The sequence below is a fragment of the Lacerta agilis genome, chromosome 9 (assembly GCF_009819535.1).
Source record: "Lacerta agilis isolate rLacAgi1 chromosome 9, rLacAgi1.pri, whole genome shotgun sequence".
Taxonomy (NCBI): Eukaryota; Metazoa; Chordata; class Lepidosauria; order Squamata; family Lacertidae; genus Lacerta; species Lacerta agilis.
Window position 1 is genome coordinate 41,660,948 of NC_046320.1, and position 17,163 is coordinate 41,678,110.

A 17,163-nucleotide genomic window follows, 5' to 3' on the forward strand; every position below is an offset into this window, starting at 1 on the left:
CCTAGCCATTTTTATTTTCATTTTCAGCTTCTTCGACCCTTCCAACTGTACTCTATGGGACAAACTTGATAACAACAGGCTCAGGGCTGGCATGTTTCTGTAGACATATCAAAGAACTGAAGGCACTTTGGACTTGGTATCTCCATGACCACCACTGACACCCTCTCCTGTTATGCCCTGTTTCCTTCCACTGTGCTAGGGGGACATTGCTAGTGGAGTGTATGTCCTACAGGAGATTTATGCCAATATGTTTCAGGACTTTCACCAGAGAAGTGTCATCTTACTGTCATACCTCCTCCTCCACCAGCAGAGCAGTAATTATGCCAGCTTTCACCCGAGATTAATAACATAACAGGAGCCCTACTGGATAACATTAAAGGCCTATCTAGTTAAGCATCCTGTTATCATAGTGGCCACTGAGAGCCAATAGGAAACTCTCCATTGCTAGCGATATCGTCCATGAGTACCCGCTAAAGTGCTTCTTTGTCTTTTTATGTTGATGAAAGCCTGGGACCAGATTGAAAAGAAGTTGGTGTGTCTGTGTTTGGGTTCCTGTTTGTGTGTTTCGTACAATGAGTCAAAATAGAGAACAAACTGATTTCTTCAACATCTCTGTCCACACGTTTTGTACTTTTTAAAGTGTTCTACTCTTTATTTTTTTATTTGACCACTGACTGCCAAAAAGCCTATATATGAAACCAACATTATTCTTTGCATGATCTCCATGTGATTTTGGGAGTAGACGTTGAACAGTAGGCATGACTCAAGGCTGAACAACTGCCAATCGCTCATAAGTGGATAGCTGTGCTGAGTTCTATTATACACACACACACACACACACACACACACTCCAATTCTCTCACACCTAGATGCTCCGCATCCTAGATCCAAACTCCTTTTGAGACTTCAGAAGAGCAATGTAATGAATTAATGAAACAATGATCTCCAAATTCATCTAACTTTTTTTCTCAATATCAAGGGTCTCCAGGTACTAGTAGAGTTTCATTACCTCTATTAGTTTACTGTAGCCGTTTGATTGTTATTACACTGTCAAGTATACTTCATGGAGTGAAATATCCCCTGACTGATGTAAAGCCAGAATATAATATCAGCACCACGATATCTCTGTGTTTCTCATTATTAAGAGACATATTTCATATATGATCTTTAGTAAATTTAGAAATGGAGATCATCTGACTAATAACAATGGATACATTTAATTACAAGCTGCCCAAACAAAGCTTTTAGAAACTGCAATATTTTATCAGTTATTGTTGTTTACAAACAATAACCGGGAATGGAAACTGTAACATGCAATACTGAATCCAGTGCTGTGGCTTACAAAAGAATTAGCTGGCTCTCAGGTACAATACATCACTTCTCTGTCCCTGTACAATGTTAGAAAAAACATATTTAAAAGGTGAACTGAAACTTTTGTTCTTGTTTAAAGTCATATGGCGAACTGGGGGGGGGGCTGCCTAAACTCCTTTGCCCACTGATACTAGTCAGAAGGGAAAATGCTCAACACAACATGTTGAATCCAGACTAACAATGCAACTCTAACCATGAGTACTAAACAGTAAGTCCTGTTGAATTTACAGGTGCTTATTCCCTAGTGGGGTTAAGATTGCAGCCCTGGCCCTACGTAGAGTCCCGCTGAAGTTCCCAATGGAAGTTCCCAATGGAACTTCAGTTCCACCAATTTAAGCATGATTAAGTCTGGAGTCAACCCAATGACACTGTGAGTCAAGCTGTATTATGTATGTGTTATATAGGGCAGGACTTGGCATAGGGTTTTACATTTTAGGCAGCAGACATGTGTCGTGTGGTTGCTGGCATCCGTCTGTTTTGGGAGACAATGCAGGAGTGTGCCTTATATAAGACATAAATATGTCCCAAATTTTCTTCATAAGAATACTAGTCAAGGCAAGTAAGACATTACAATAGAGGTGTGCAAATAGAATCCCAGTTTCACTATTTCCCCACCCAAATAGTAGCTAGGGGGTGATGACCTTGCTCTGTCCTCAGCCACCCCATCTGCCTTCCTTCTTACTTACAACTAGTCTAGAGGGGGTGGCACTGGCTGCTAGCTTACTACACCTTACTCTCATTGTTGCCATGTAGAACTCAGCAGGGAGAAAGATGGGAACACATCTAGAATTAGTTGTCTCTGCCTGCTCTTGACTCTGATTCCAGCTGCTGTTGGTCTCCCTACTTTCTGCCCTACCATTCTCAAGGGGCCCTAGCCACCCCTGCTTGAGAGAGGAAAGTCATTGGGAAAACAGCATAGAAGGAAGGGCTGTCTCCCACAAACTCTGCACTGAAGTCCCAGGAACTATCTGTAAAAGTTCAAAGGGGTCAAAAAGCTGTTCGTGTTACACCTTCACATCTACTTTGGTATTCAGGTGCATTTATAGGAACATTCCTTTTCCCTGGTCTTGTCCCATAACATATAGAGTTTCAGAAGTTCTGTCCTGAACAGTTCACCAGAATGGTAATTCTACCCATACCTCTGAAGCATTTTTATGGATCCAATAAAGAAGAGTACATAAATTTCCTTTTATTGTGGAGTTGATCATAGTTATAAAAGTTTACTGCTGAAACCAGTAGTAAACTTCAAAATGCTGAAAATACAGAAAGCTTAAAACAATACACAAAAGGTAAATCCCACTCATTATGCATTAAATAATTTCACTTAAACACTTCTGAGTGGCAGAATGAAAAATGGTTGACAGATTGGAATAAAGATTATTAGGAAGGTGACAGTATTTTTTTAAATTTTCATATGGAAGGAAGGGGGGGGAGTAAGACAAATAAAAGCTTTAACATATGTCACTTTAAAAGTTCTACTTCACATTTCAATAAGCCTAATTTGTTAACTGCCCAAGTGGTATGCATTATACAAATTCATTACAGTCATTCTACAACAGTGATGTGTCGTAAGTGGTAATAATGTGAAAGTTATAGAGCTTCTGGTTCCCATTATATCTTAAGAAATTAGTTGGAAATTGTGTAATTATTTTAGTAAGAACATAATCTCTAATTGTACAAAGGTATTATAGATTTCTATTCATGATGAATTCCCAGTATCCTTTCCCCCCCCCTAATTTCCATTATTTTGATTGTCCTGCCTTGATCCTTTCCCCCTTTGATCGCAGAATATAAATATTTTCACCACTTCTGAAGTTAATTCTAGTTTGCTGTAAAATTCCGATTTCAAGCCTTCGGGAAGATAACATAACATGATCCCTTATAGGCCAGGTTATAGGCCCATCTAGTTCAGCATTCTATTTGCACCATGTCTGACTTGGTGCCCCTAGGAAGCCCATGAGAAGGTTCCAAATTCAATCGCATTTTCCAGCTCTTTTCTCCAGCAACTGAAGGTAACATTTAACCCACGTGGCTACTTGCAATTGATATAATTTGACAAATCCCCCTTTAAAGCTGTTGAAGTTGGTGGCCATTTTCTGGTAGCTAATTTTAAATTAACTACACACAGTGTGCAGAACCATGTCCTGTCCAGAATCTCAACATGATCTAGCTTTGTTGGATGACTCCAGTTGAAGAATTATGAGAGAAAGGGAAAGGAGCAGCAGTAAGTAGCAGAAGATAACCTACAGCATTGTAGTACACCAGTGAGCAGAGGATGGGAGCTATTTGTATTCTAGATTCATGATCTAAGGATGAGGGCATGAAAAGTTCAGAAGTGTGTGCCTTACTGTAGCACTGAAGTATTGGGCAAGTATGGTAAGGCCACAAATAAACAGAGTGATGCTCAGAATTGCCCAAATCATAGCTGAGCTGCTGCAGACATCTGGGCTTTGCTGGTTCCTCCAGCGTGGTAAGAGGTTTTCAAGAAAACTTCTAAGAGAACCTGTAGCTTCTGCAAAGGACAATGCTTCTCCCCTCCACCACACACATGTTTACTAATAGTTATTCATTTATGGCCCTTCCTAGTAGTACCCTCTTGGGAAAGAATTACATGCTGTGATGGATTGCTGCCTCCCAGAGGTTTGTCGAACTTCTATGAGGATCATGGTCCTTTGATTGTTTTACCCTCCGTCTTGTTTTAAAAAACAAACAAAACTGATTTGAGTAATTTGAACTGATTTGACAGGGGCAGGGAAGTAGGATCGGGTTATGTTAGTTGTGTTTTATTCCCAGTGCAATTGATAGGGTCCTTTGAAATCAATGTGATGAGCCAGTGATGACTAATCCAGCATGGTTTGTGTATTGCTGAAATATTCTAGAAGCGATCTTGAGTTATTATTTTTTAAGGGGGGGGGGTTATATGCTTTTAAACAATTAAGCCAACACATTTTATAGATTGATCCCACAATGACTGCTATTTTTTATGACTGCTATGAATATAATACCTAAAAGCACCCATGCCTATTCACATATTCCTGATTAGAGTCACCTAATATTCTTTGAGCCACATTGATTTTTTTTCACTTCAATAGCAAAACTTGTGTTGATCACATTAACTATTATCCACATGTTGACAGTTGCCTCATAGTGTTTTTTAGGATGGCCACAGTAGAAAACCAGTATTTGAATTGATACAATTTTTTCTACTTTTCTCTCACATTTTCATGTGTAACTTACTCAAGCATGTTCTTTTTAGATGCATCCATGATATATTTGTCTCATTGTACCATGAAAAATAATATTACTTCCCCATCCATCCCAAACATACATTCCCTAATTTTTATTTGGTAAAATATGTACAGCCTACAGCCACTGGAAGGGGTTTCCATTGATGGAAAGGGAATTTCATTCATGGAAGGCGTCCTTATCTGATTTCAACTATCCTTCCTTAAAATACATGAAAACATTGGATCCAAACCTATATTTCTCCTTCACTGCTTAGTTTCTTTAGACTTCTCCACTCTCTATACATAGTTAGCATGGTTAATCAATGGCTTTAATTGATTTAATTCCCTCAGCTACAAAAAATACAAGTCTTTCCTACAGCCAGAAAATAAGCACTTTTGTTTTCTTTCAGAACTCTTTATGACTTTATTGTTTGCTCCTGTGTTTTCAATATAGTTTCTACTAGAAATACACACATTATATTACAATTATCACCAAGAATGGGTTGAGAGAAATAATAACAATCAATATTATCCCCCTGAGAAGCAACCTATCAAATCACAATACATCTGTAATTCATAAACACATTATATGTCAATATAAGCAACAATTAATGGGTTATCAGCCATAAAGAACACATAAGGTAAAATACAATTTAGGAGAATGTTCACAGCCTGAGTTTTCCTGGTATTTAAAGTATTTGGTCAAAAATGCATTGCCAGAGAAAATTCACTACTTAGCAATCCTTTAGATTGAATTTTCTTAACCTAATTTTAAAGCAGCAGCCCTAATAGGTTTCAGATAATGTTCGTCACACCTAAGGCCCTATGTGTGAAGTCAAGTTGATCAGTAATTAAGACATCTTGGTCTGAAGCAGGAAAAGGTAACCTGAATGGAACACAGGCATGCAGTCTCACACATGCATTTATCCTTGAAGAGTAAATGGTTTAGCCGAGGGCACTATAAAGAAGGACATCTCTTCGCCCAAAACTCACTAAATAACAGACCCCTAAAAGCTTTAATTTATAGCACTATTTTAAAATGTATATATTTGATCTAATGTGACAAATATCGTACATGTTATGTATATGGAAATATGAAACAGCCCGAGTCAGAACATTGGTCGGTTCATGCAGTATTGTCTATAGCAAGGCTGGGGAACAATAGGCCTTTCCTATGTTGTGTGACTCCATCATCCCCCAACACCATGACAAGAATAATGGAAGCTGTACAATATCTGGAGGGCCAAAGTTTCCCATCCAGTTCTTCACACTTTCATATGATAAACTTTCCCATCTCTTTCCTGAGAAGCCAGGGGAAATTGGGACCATCTATATTCAAAGCATGTCCTTTACCACTGAGCTACTGTCCTTCCCCACTATTTGGATATGCCAAACCCCCTGCGATGCAGGAACAAAAGCACAACCAATTACTTTTGTCCAACATGGGACTCAAATGCATGACCCTTAGATTATGAGTCTCATGCTCTACTGACTGAACTATAGCTCCCTATTGGGTGTAAGAAAAGGGCTGGGATAGAGGAAAGAGAGAGCAGCAGCTAAGATAGCGGCACAAGTGACAACACTTCCAAAAGGAGCTCTGAAACTAACACCACCAGAAACTCAGAGGTAGCAGAGAAAATCTGGACAAGGTACACTTAAATACAACTTCATAAAATAGAGGACTGTTCATGAAGTCATGGCACAGCTCTGGACAAATACAATTCAGGGGTTTTTGCAGTTCAGTTATAAAATATGTTTCCCAACCAAATTCTTTAATAGCCATATTCCAAAAACTATTTCCAGCCACCTGGGAATATCTTTCTAAACCAACAAGAAGAGCCCAGAAATGTATTATTGTGTTGAATTATTGACTTTTAGATGTCACTGCTGCTTCAAAAGAAAACAAAGAAGCATATTTAATACAGGAAGCCCCAAGACATAAAATATATAGATGGTGATAAAATGTTAGCATTCAAGCAAAAGAAATTGGCACTTAAAACATCAAGGAAGTCAGGAATATTAAACCTCATCTCCTGAAATCCATAAATAACTACTTACCTTTCTACAATTAGGCTTTCTGCAATTTAGCTCTCATTCTCCCCCCCCCACCACCACCAGCTTCTTGCTGTATCTTAATACATGCTTTTCATTGCTGATCTTGTATCGTCTTAACACATTTCCTATGTCTATGTCATCAATATTTAAAGTAAGAGTGCTATTTTATATTTCTGTGGTGATGGTGGCAACATGGTAGAGTATCTGCCTTGCAAGCTGAATGTCTCAGGTTCAATCCCCAGAATATGTGGAAGACTGATTGTCTGGAACACTAGACAGCCACTACCAGTCAGTGTAGACAATGGTGTGCTTGATGCAACAGTGGTCTGACTCAACATAAAGCAGCTTCCTAGGAACATCCAGAAGCACTGGCAAAACATGGGCTTGATTTTTGGAGAGATGATGGGTTGCAGTCTCACCAGAACAGCCTATATTCTAGGATTGCCTGATCATTTGCATCTTTTCTGGATACAATTGTATTTTGCACACTCACATCCAGTCCATTAACAACCTCAAAGTTTTATATACATATTAGGAAAAATGATAGAACATGCTGCAACGAACCACTTGAAATGTGGAACTGCAATGTCTCAGGACCACCTTCCCAGACCTCTACTCCAGGGACAGAGATACGCAGTTATAATGTGCCCCCCGCATCATCGCACTAAGGCACCCTGGGAGGATACCATGGTTTACGGTATTAGGTCCAGGAGAATTAGGATGGTTGCACTATGTATATGTTTGTGTGTGTTGTGGCACAGGTAATCTACTAGGCGGGGTGACAAAATAATAATAATTCAGTCCTCAAACCAAGTCATAAGATAGATATGTGGAACAAACCATCTTCAGGGGTGTGTGTGTGTGTGTGTGTGTGTGTGTGTGCTCACGCATGCACAATGCACAAATGTCCCTTTCACAGCATAAGAAGGTGGAAATTGAACCACAAGTACTTTTGCATCTACTTGTAATGCATGAAGTTGCCTTTATGTCCAATCTCTACAGGATATTCTATAGTTGTGGAGCAGCATATCCTGAGGATGGTTTTCACAATGTGTACTTATTGCACAGAGGCCAAAACCAAATGTTGTCCTTCTAGATAACAGAATGGAAAATTGACGTAGTGTTGATGGGATCCTAATTATATACTTCAAACTTTTGTGTATAGAAAATAGAACACCTTTCATATATAAGCATTCCTCCACTAAAGACACTAAACACAAAGCTGAGTTGTCTTAAAAACTAAATTGCATCTTTTAAATAACTTTGTGTATAAAAGAAACTAAAAGGAAAGAGAATGAGAGGGGGGAAGCAGCAGGGACACAATAGGAACTATTGTATCTCAGGTCTCACAACCGAAAGATTCTTTCAGAAAGCCATAAGCCTGTAAAAGTAGTCAGCTCAGAGACAGGCACAAATAATATGCAATTTATCCCCCCCAATACTCCATTTCCTCAAGCCTCTTTGGACTTTATTACAAAAGAACATTTCTTTTAAACAATGTTTTCAAAGGTCATTCAGCTTACCTTTGTGGCAGTTTCTCTTTTCAGCCTCTGACAACAATACAATCACTGCTGGACACAGATTAAACTAATTTGTTAAAATGAAAAATAAAAGAGAAAATGCTTTCTTTCATCATTTGCCATTCACTGAATGTTCTTTTCCACCTTTCTTTCTTTCTTTCCAGTTTTTCTGTCTGATTTAAAGCTCTCCTCTGCTATCAGTTTCAATAACGTTTGTCTTTTAAAAAATATCAACAAATCTGTATTTTATGCACAGAAATATGCAGCATATTGTCACATTTCTCCTTTATGCATGGATACAGGAAAAAAAATATATGAGATACTAATTATTGGATGAATAAGGGCCATGGGTTTTTGAAACATTAAAAGGAATTGCAGTGAGGTTGTCTGAGTGCTTGAGGTTGGCGGTCATCAATTTGCTAAAGTCACCCAACTATCTGCTGACACTTCATCCTGGCAAGACTTCAGTCAAGGAGGAAAACTGATCTGGTGTAGGTTAAGTTTTCACTTTCCTTGAAGAATTAAGTTCACTTTTTGTTTGTGTGTTTCTAGACTTGGTGTTGTTTCTGGATGTCCAGGTTGCATGCGACCAGGAGTGTTTTCATACAACTTAGGGTGGTGTGAAATGTGTGGAGCCTAATCAATGACAGAGTTGTCTGGAGTAGTCTAATATGTGATGACTCTGCAGCCAACTGAACATGCCAAAGTTTCACGGTTGGCTAAGAAAAAAATTAATTGTGTGTATTTAATATACCTTAATTCCACTTGTTTCCACTTAGCCAAGTAACCTCCAGTTGAGCTGGTTTGTTTTTAATTTTATCATCTTCCTTTTCTTACATTGACAGTATTTGTTTTGTTTTGTTTTGTTTTGTTATTGCTTTATTGTTTTGTTTGTTATTATGCATTATTGTGTTTTTATACTGTAAAAAGCCCTGTGATCCTCAGATGAAGGGTGGTATAGAAATTTAGTCAACAACAACAATAACAAATTATTTGGAAGATGTATAGTAAGCAAAGTGTGAGGAACCTGTGGCCCAGCAGATGTTGTTGGACTCCCAACTCCTATCAATCCCAGTCAGCATGGCCAAAGGTCAGTGATGATGGAAGCTGACGGTGACATTGTTTCATGGTGCCTTTCTTCCCAATGACTTAATTTAAGTGTGGGTATAGCTGATGGCCAGCAATGATGGGAGTTGTAGTCCAACAACGTCTGAATGACTACAGGTATGGAAGATTCCAGAAGTTTTGCCAAGTCTTAGGAAAAGCATTACAGAGGGCACATGAATACTGAGAGAAGTACGATGCATCTTTCTTGAGAGATCAAGGCAATTGCTGGGGGACAGGAAGCTGCTTCCTGTCTCCTGCCAATACGTGTCTATATTCAGCCACAGACTATGTCAGTTGGTGCAGGACAGGAGGTTCTCTGCCTGAGTTGGTCACTAATGCTTTAAAAGCCCCCCCCCCATTAAAACCATGTAGGCTAGCTCCAGCCCCAGCACTGATTCCCCCATCAACCACAGAACCTATGGTTATGTGGGTAACCGGGGGGGGGGGATGTCTTATGTGCATACCAGCACAACACACATAAATCTCTCCTGTGTCATGTGGGTTTCTGAATGGGCAAGATCCCCTACACATGGAGAAGGACTATGTGACTATGATGGGTGCATGTGTAAAGTCTCTTCCCATGGTTACCAAATGTGGGCATGGAGCAGAAGGTGCATCAGAAGCAGGCAATTGGGGTAGGGGTAGTCCATGTGGTCCTGTGACATCCCTATGCATGTTTCTAGCCCTTTTTACACAACTGCATTTGTTGTAAAGTTTCTTTTCTCTTAAACTTTGTTGGGGTCTTTTCTAATTTATCCATCTGTCCCTGTCTGTCCCTTTCCCTTTAATCCAGTTATCCAGGGGGTGATGAAGAGGAAGAAAGTAATTCCAGGAAGAAGAAGAAGAAAACATGCTTTCCCTTTTCCCTGCTACACTCCAGAAGATTCAAACATATTCCATCGACTTCATAACTTTTCCCCTGACAAAGTTTTAAGAATCCCTCCCTGAGATAAAGATTCCTTCAGTCATTTGCTGCTGACAGCATGCAGGAAGCTTTCTTTGACAATTCCCTTTTTAAAAAAGCAAACACATTTGAATGACATGAATACCAACCAATTCAGCCTTCTTTATCTGTGCCAGTCACATTTTTTAGATGAATGTCTGGAAGAATATAGAAGCTTACCATCCCGAGTCTCTTGTCTACTCAGCTGCCTTTGTAGCCTGCTTTGCTGTAAATTGAGTGATGCTGTTAGGAAAACTTCAGAAAAGGCAACATTTCCCTCATATAATAGTTGAATGTCAGATCTTCCTTTAAACTTGGGAGGGGAAATATGCTGCTTTATCTACCACAGTGATGGGAACAACACTAACCCAAAATTGTTTGAGGGGGTGGGGAGAGAATGCAAATAGGCATCTGAAACTGTGCGCATTGCCATAGAACTTTTTCATATGTTTTCCAAACACAAGGACCCCCCCCCCCCACACACACACACAAACAAACACTCTACAACCCCTAAGCTCCATGGAATATAAAATGGGATGAAGGAAAAACTAGGGATGCTATATTTCAAAAACTTAAATTCTGAGTTGTTGAGCTTTTTTTTTAGGAGCTTCAGCTTTTGAAGCTGTTTCCGCTGCTTTTTCCATCACATTGTGGCTTTCCCCAGAAGCTTCCCCCCAAAATCCCCCTGGGAAACCAGGACATGTCAGATGGAACACATTCAAAACTTACATGCATCAAAAGCAAGACTCAGCTCACTGGTAGTTAGAAAGGTCAAAGCTGAGAGGTGAGTTGTGTACAATTTTTTTCAGGTGCAGAAGTATTGTGTGGCAAAGGCAGTATAAAACTACAATGTTCTGGTATGCAAATGTCCTTCATTCATGACCATTGGGTGATATTTCAGGTCAGAAAAGCAAGAACACAATAGGGTACCACTGAACTACAATTAAGTTGATAAGCTCTGCAGTCAAAGACTCTTCAGATCATAAAAATGAAGGCCTTAGCTGCAGTTCAGACCACGCTCACAGAGCAGAGACCACAGAGCAGATGCTTAGAAGCCCTCTTCCCACATAGAAATCTCCATAAGGCCTTCCCTTTCAATGTGGGAAGGCTGAGAAACCAAAGGCAAGACAGAGTGATTGGGGCAGCACACGCTCTTCATCCTTTCCACCCTCTCCACACACATATTGCTTGAAAACCCAGATAGGGCATATGTTTCTAGAAAATGGGACCCTTAAATATAGTGTCTCTGATTATCTATAGATGGAATGATCTGGATGTGGAGAGCACATCCAGAGCACATGTAGAGAGCAAACATGATCTCCCCCTCCATGCATTTATTATAGACAGTTTCAGAATAAGTGAAAAGAACTAGAGTTAACCTATATTAGTATAGGCAACATGGAAAAGAATCACTTTACTTTCACCTACTTCTATTTGTGCCCTTCATTACACAGCTGCTATACAAACCATGAGGCTTACATGAGTTTACAGAGACTCTAAACCATCATTGCTATGAATAATATGTTATTATAATATTGTTTAAAGTCGTAATTCAGCAATACATGCGAAAAATCACTCATACTATTTGTTCTTACTTCTGCCTTGGTGTAAACACAAAATTTGTTTGGCCCCGGGAGTGTTGACTTTGATTAAAAGAGCAATATTAAGAGTTGAGGCTATTCTCATGGCATTGGTGCTATATAAAGTTCTGGATGCAATAGCTCCCCCAGCAACAGCAGCAATATCTCAAATCCAAATAACGTATTTTTCAGATAAGCTTAAAATAAAATCAATTTTTAAAATTACAATATGCCTTACAATATTGTAAAGAGTGATGGAGTCCAGGAGTTCTGCTTTGTCATGTGGTTGATGCACATATGCTTTAGAATCAAGAACCACACAGATTTTGTAGCACAGTTATCCTAACCTTAGAATATATGAAGAGCCCAGCTGGATACAACCATCATAACTATTGATGGCCTTAATTTGGTCTAATTTGGTGGCCAAATGCACAGCATATGCTAGTGAATGCCATACTTTCAGTAAGTGCTTTGTGAAGTTCTCTCACAGCATTCATTCATGTTATTATCTATCATGTTATTTATATATCTATCTATACATCTCTATCTTTTATGATATTATTGAGGCTCAGGATGGGTAATAGCATGTTGTGGAAACTTGGCTATAGCATCAAGTGAAATAAACCTCACATTTCTACCCCAGTAGCAGTCGGTGAGGTGCTACCAGTGTTTTCGACTGTGCTCACCTGCCTTTAGAACACCAAGCATTGCTTACGGTTCCTGAGAGAGTGGTGGGGAAGTCATGGGCAGCTCAGAGTGGTGTGGCCTGGCAGCAGAGCCAATCCAAAGCTTCTGCTATTGCATCTGCACCTTGTTGCGCTCCTGCTGCCTGCCATCTCTCCCCAGGAAGCTGCAGCAATGCTTAACATTTGGAAGGCAAGTGAGCAAATAAACAAGGTGTGCTAAAAGGCAGTTGCCATAAACTAAATGCTATGCTCTTTTCTTTGCTGTGACTGTATTGTATAATAAAATTTATTTTATTTGAAATAATAAAAAGGCAGTTGGCATATAGGGATGTCCTCTTCAGCTGCAGTATTTAGAGCTCTGTGAAAACACACAAATCCTCACAAGTCTGCCTTTGCTAGCTACCCTCCTGGCAATGTGAGGTAAGTTTATTATGTAAACTTACATGTAAGTTTATTGTGTAAGTTTCTTCCTCCAATCCCTCAGTTAGCCCTGCTGCTGAATTTTGCATAAAAATAATCTAGTCTGGAAAAGAATGTCTACCATTCCAATATCTATGTGTCCACTTTATACTCTGTGTGTTCTCCTGACAATGTTTTCCCTCCGCCCTTCACTATGTTATTGCGCTTTATCCCACTAATGCTACTTCTCCCACTTCAGATTTTCGGTAAGGGTTGGGTTGACAAAACGATGGGAAGTTTTCACACGGCATCTGCTTTCTGTATTGATTGCTGTCCTTGAGTTGTAAATTATGGCTTAGCTAGTAAAGGACTGAGCTTCTCCAGCTGCTGCCGTTTTACCTCAAGGAAAGGGAATTGTGAATTAAAGTTGTCTGCCTCTGAAAACATCTCTCTGCATCAATGGCAGAGAGACCGCTGGGGCCCATTGCTAGCAAGGATGCATCCAGCTCAGCACTGAGGCAGCTTTACTGTTATTGTGTTAACTTCATGTTTGGATGACCCGGGTCTGCCACCAGTGAGGGCCTGGGGAATTTTAGTTCCACCACATCCTTGCATGTTTATCTAAGATAACAGCTAACCTGAATTTACTGCAGAGAATCCGAGAGAATCCCTTGTTTTATTATACAGCTCTGAAAGCCACACTTAAAAACATTCAGGAATGTTTCCTGGTCAAAATTAATTAATTGTTGCTTTTTGTTGTTGTCACTGAAATTTCTAGGAGTTTCTTTTACAAACATATACTTTCAAGCATTCAATCACTTTGTGAATTTTCAGACGCCAAGGATTGCAAAACTCTTCGAAGATTCTCCCCAGATTAATGCCGTTCTATATTTACTGTTTATAGTCATGTAGTTACTGGGAGGAGGTAATTTTATTTTGGGGTGTGCTCCTTCACAACATCATCATTATTCTGCCTGCATTTTAGAACAATGTACCAAATAAACAAAATCAAAATACATTTTCTTCTAATGCAAAAATAAAAATCAGGCTTTTGTGTAAGATGCCAAATGGATTTTTAATATCTTCATTTGTGTGGCATGTGTATAAGCACTGAAAATTTTTCTGTGAGGAAGGGTTGGGGCTGGGAGGCATGGCATGGGAGACACCTATTTCATGTCACTTGTCCCTGACCTGTGCAAGCAGCTAGCAGGCTCAGTTCAGAGGAGAGAAATTGATCTGCCCCCAATTCAACCCTCTATGCCTTTATTTCAGTGTGGTCATTGGCTAGTGGCTTTTTAAGCTAGCTAAATAGAATTCCTTGATATCCCTTAGGATCCATGTTCTTCACCTACACCATACTGCTGGGAATTATTCTGATTTTGTGCTTGGGAGTGACCTGGACTGTGTTTGGTTTGGCATTTAGTGTGGGCAGGTGTGTTAGGTACACTAAGACAATTTTGGCTAAGTGTGCCCTTTAAAGGTAAAGGGACCCCTGACCGTTAGGTCCAGTCGTGGATGACTCTGGGGTTGCAGCGCTCATCTTGCTTTATTGGCTGAGGGAGCCAGCGTAAAGCTTCCGGGTCATGTGGCCAGCATGATTAAGCCGCTTCTGGCAAACCAGAGCAGCACACGGAAATGTTGCTTACTTTCCCGCCAGAGCGGTACCTATTTATCTACTTGCACTTTGCTATGCTTTCAAACTGCTACATTGGCAGGAGCAGGGACCGAGCAATGGGAGCTCACCCCATTGTGGAGATTCAAACCGCCAACCTTCTGATTGGCAAGCCCTAGGCTCTGTGGTTTAGACCACAGCACCACCTGTGTCCCAGTGCACCCTTTAGGCACATGCAATTGCCTTCTTTGTGGTCGATCCTTAGAGGGTGCACTTGAGATCTGATATTTGGGCCCTGGGTGTACCTGTAGGGTTGGAGGGTTTTACACACTGAAGGCTCATATAGGATAGAGGGAATAATTTACTCCCAATCCCTGGGTAGAGAGCCTCAGATTTAGACTAGTGGCATGCCCAGGAGTCTCAAGGGATGCATCCTTAACAGACTTAATCCTCATATACCTTTACTTTATTAATTTGGTATTCTTATCATTTGTTGTTATATATGAATATGCTGAAAGTAGATGTGTCACATTTTTAGACCACCCTTCCAAATTCACCAATTGGAATCAGCAGTGCCATCTCTTGTATAATGCCAGAGCATCTCCCAACCCTCAAGAGACGCTTCTATGCATCACGAATGACTACAGTGTATAAGAGTTTTCAGGAAAACCAAGGTGACCTGCCTTGGGGAAGTGTTCTTCCTAGGTCAAAACTACCAAGGTGATTTTATTTGGAATAAATTGTATTTTAGATATTTCGTTCAACTCTTGTTTATTTCCTCTATGCCACCCTAAGGGCTCCCGTGGTCATATTCATAGAATATAAAACTAATAAGGAAGTCAGCAATCAATACAAAGCTTGAACAATGGTGAAACTTCATACTGCTTGTCAGTCCAGGAGGGTAAGATCACATAATCCAGTTGCCTTCTGTGTCTTTAGAAGATTCCAAAGGAGTTTAAATAAGGTGCAACAAGTCTCTGTCACCATCATTGTTTACTGCAATATTAACATGATTGCAGTATCTGAGCAGTATTTGACTAAGCTACACCACAGACATGAAGATTCTTGTTTATATTTCACTGTCCCTGTCCATGGTGTGCTTCCTCCATCCAGAGTTTGAATTCTTTTCTACATAGCAATCACATGAATACATGACAGGTTGCCATTTTCCTTTGTTAATCATAAAATGTGGGGTAAGCTAGGATGTGGTTTTCTGAGTACTCATCAATTCCCTGTGATTTGATAAAGCATTTGGGAAGGATCAATACCAAAATCCTTCCCAAAACAAAATCAAGACCCTCCTTCCCCCATTGGTCTGATAACATCAGTCACTGCTTCAGCAGAGCAAGGGAAGTGTTTGCAGAAACACTAAAATAAAATATTTGTGATTCATTTATATATTATTATATTATATTATATTATATTATATTATAATCACACACACACATATATAATCTCCTTTCATATAGAATTATTGAAGTCTCAAATCAATCTCAGAGACACAGTCCCTAGATTACTGTTATTTTCATTCCATGTAGTATAATGGAAATAAAAAAGAAAGCAATATATCTTTTTTTTTTAACTGACTTGGTATCGAGCTTATTTGATTTGTATTCTGTACATAAATAATTTCATAAGATACAGTTTTGAAGTTAAGTTTTGAATGCATGGCAAATCAACTTTAAATTCAAGATTTATTACAAAGAGAGAGAGAAAGAGAGAGAGAGAGAGAGAGAGAGAGAGAGAGATGAACCATCTAGATTACATTTAGTAATCTTCTTTTAAAATTAATTTTATCAGTACTGTTACAGTCATAGCAAATTTCTACCTTCATTTCACAAAGTGCACAAAAGACAGTATGCATGATGGTGTACTCAGATTCTTGGATAGAAGAACTGCAACACAAACAAATACTTATATATATAGAATACTGTAGAGAAGGTATGGTGGGGGAAGTTGGGGCAGGCTGGGTTAGTGACTGTGCCACACTCTCTTCCAACCTGGGGAATTGCACCAGCCCTCAGGTTTGCTGCTGCTGTTGCTGCTGCATGCCATGTTGGTTCTGAATAAGGCCTCCCTTATCCATGATCTGATTGTGGATGAGGAGGCTGATTTGGTCTGCATCACTGAGACCTGGGTTGGTCAGTTGCTCTTACCCAGTTGTGCCCATGTGGGCACTCAGTGCAAGCAGTGGCAGAGCTGCATGCTCCAGCATCAGGAGCGGAGAGCAGGCAGGGGCATGGCTGGCCCGTGTCCCGGAAGCGTGGCACTACACCCACGGGGTGTGGCCCATGTCCTGGGGGTGTGGCTCACCAGCAGCAGGGGCATGCCCCATGTCTGGGGGGCGTGGCACAGTTGGGGGAGTGTGCGGCATGCGTCCGGGGGTAGCCGCGATGGTACCCCCCTCCCTGATGGTGCTGGGGGTGATGCGCTCCCCCCATTCCTCCGCCAGTGAGTGCAGCATCAGGACAGACTTGAGGGTCAGGCAGGGGCAGTTGCAATGGTGTACAGAAATTCCCTCTCTCTCCTGGCTCTCCTTCCAACTTGACTGGGGGGCGAGGCTGTCTAGAGTGTATGTTCTTGCTGTTATATAATACAGAGTATTCTAGTGTAAGACAGGGTTGTATCAGAAGTAGCACTCCATGAACATTCTACCGTGCAAC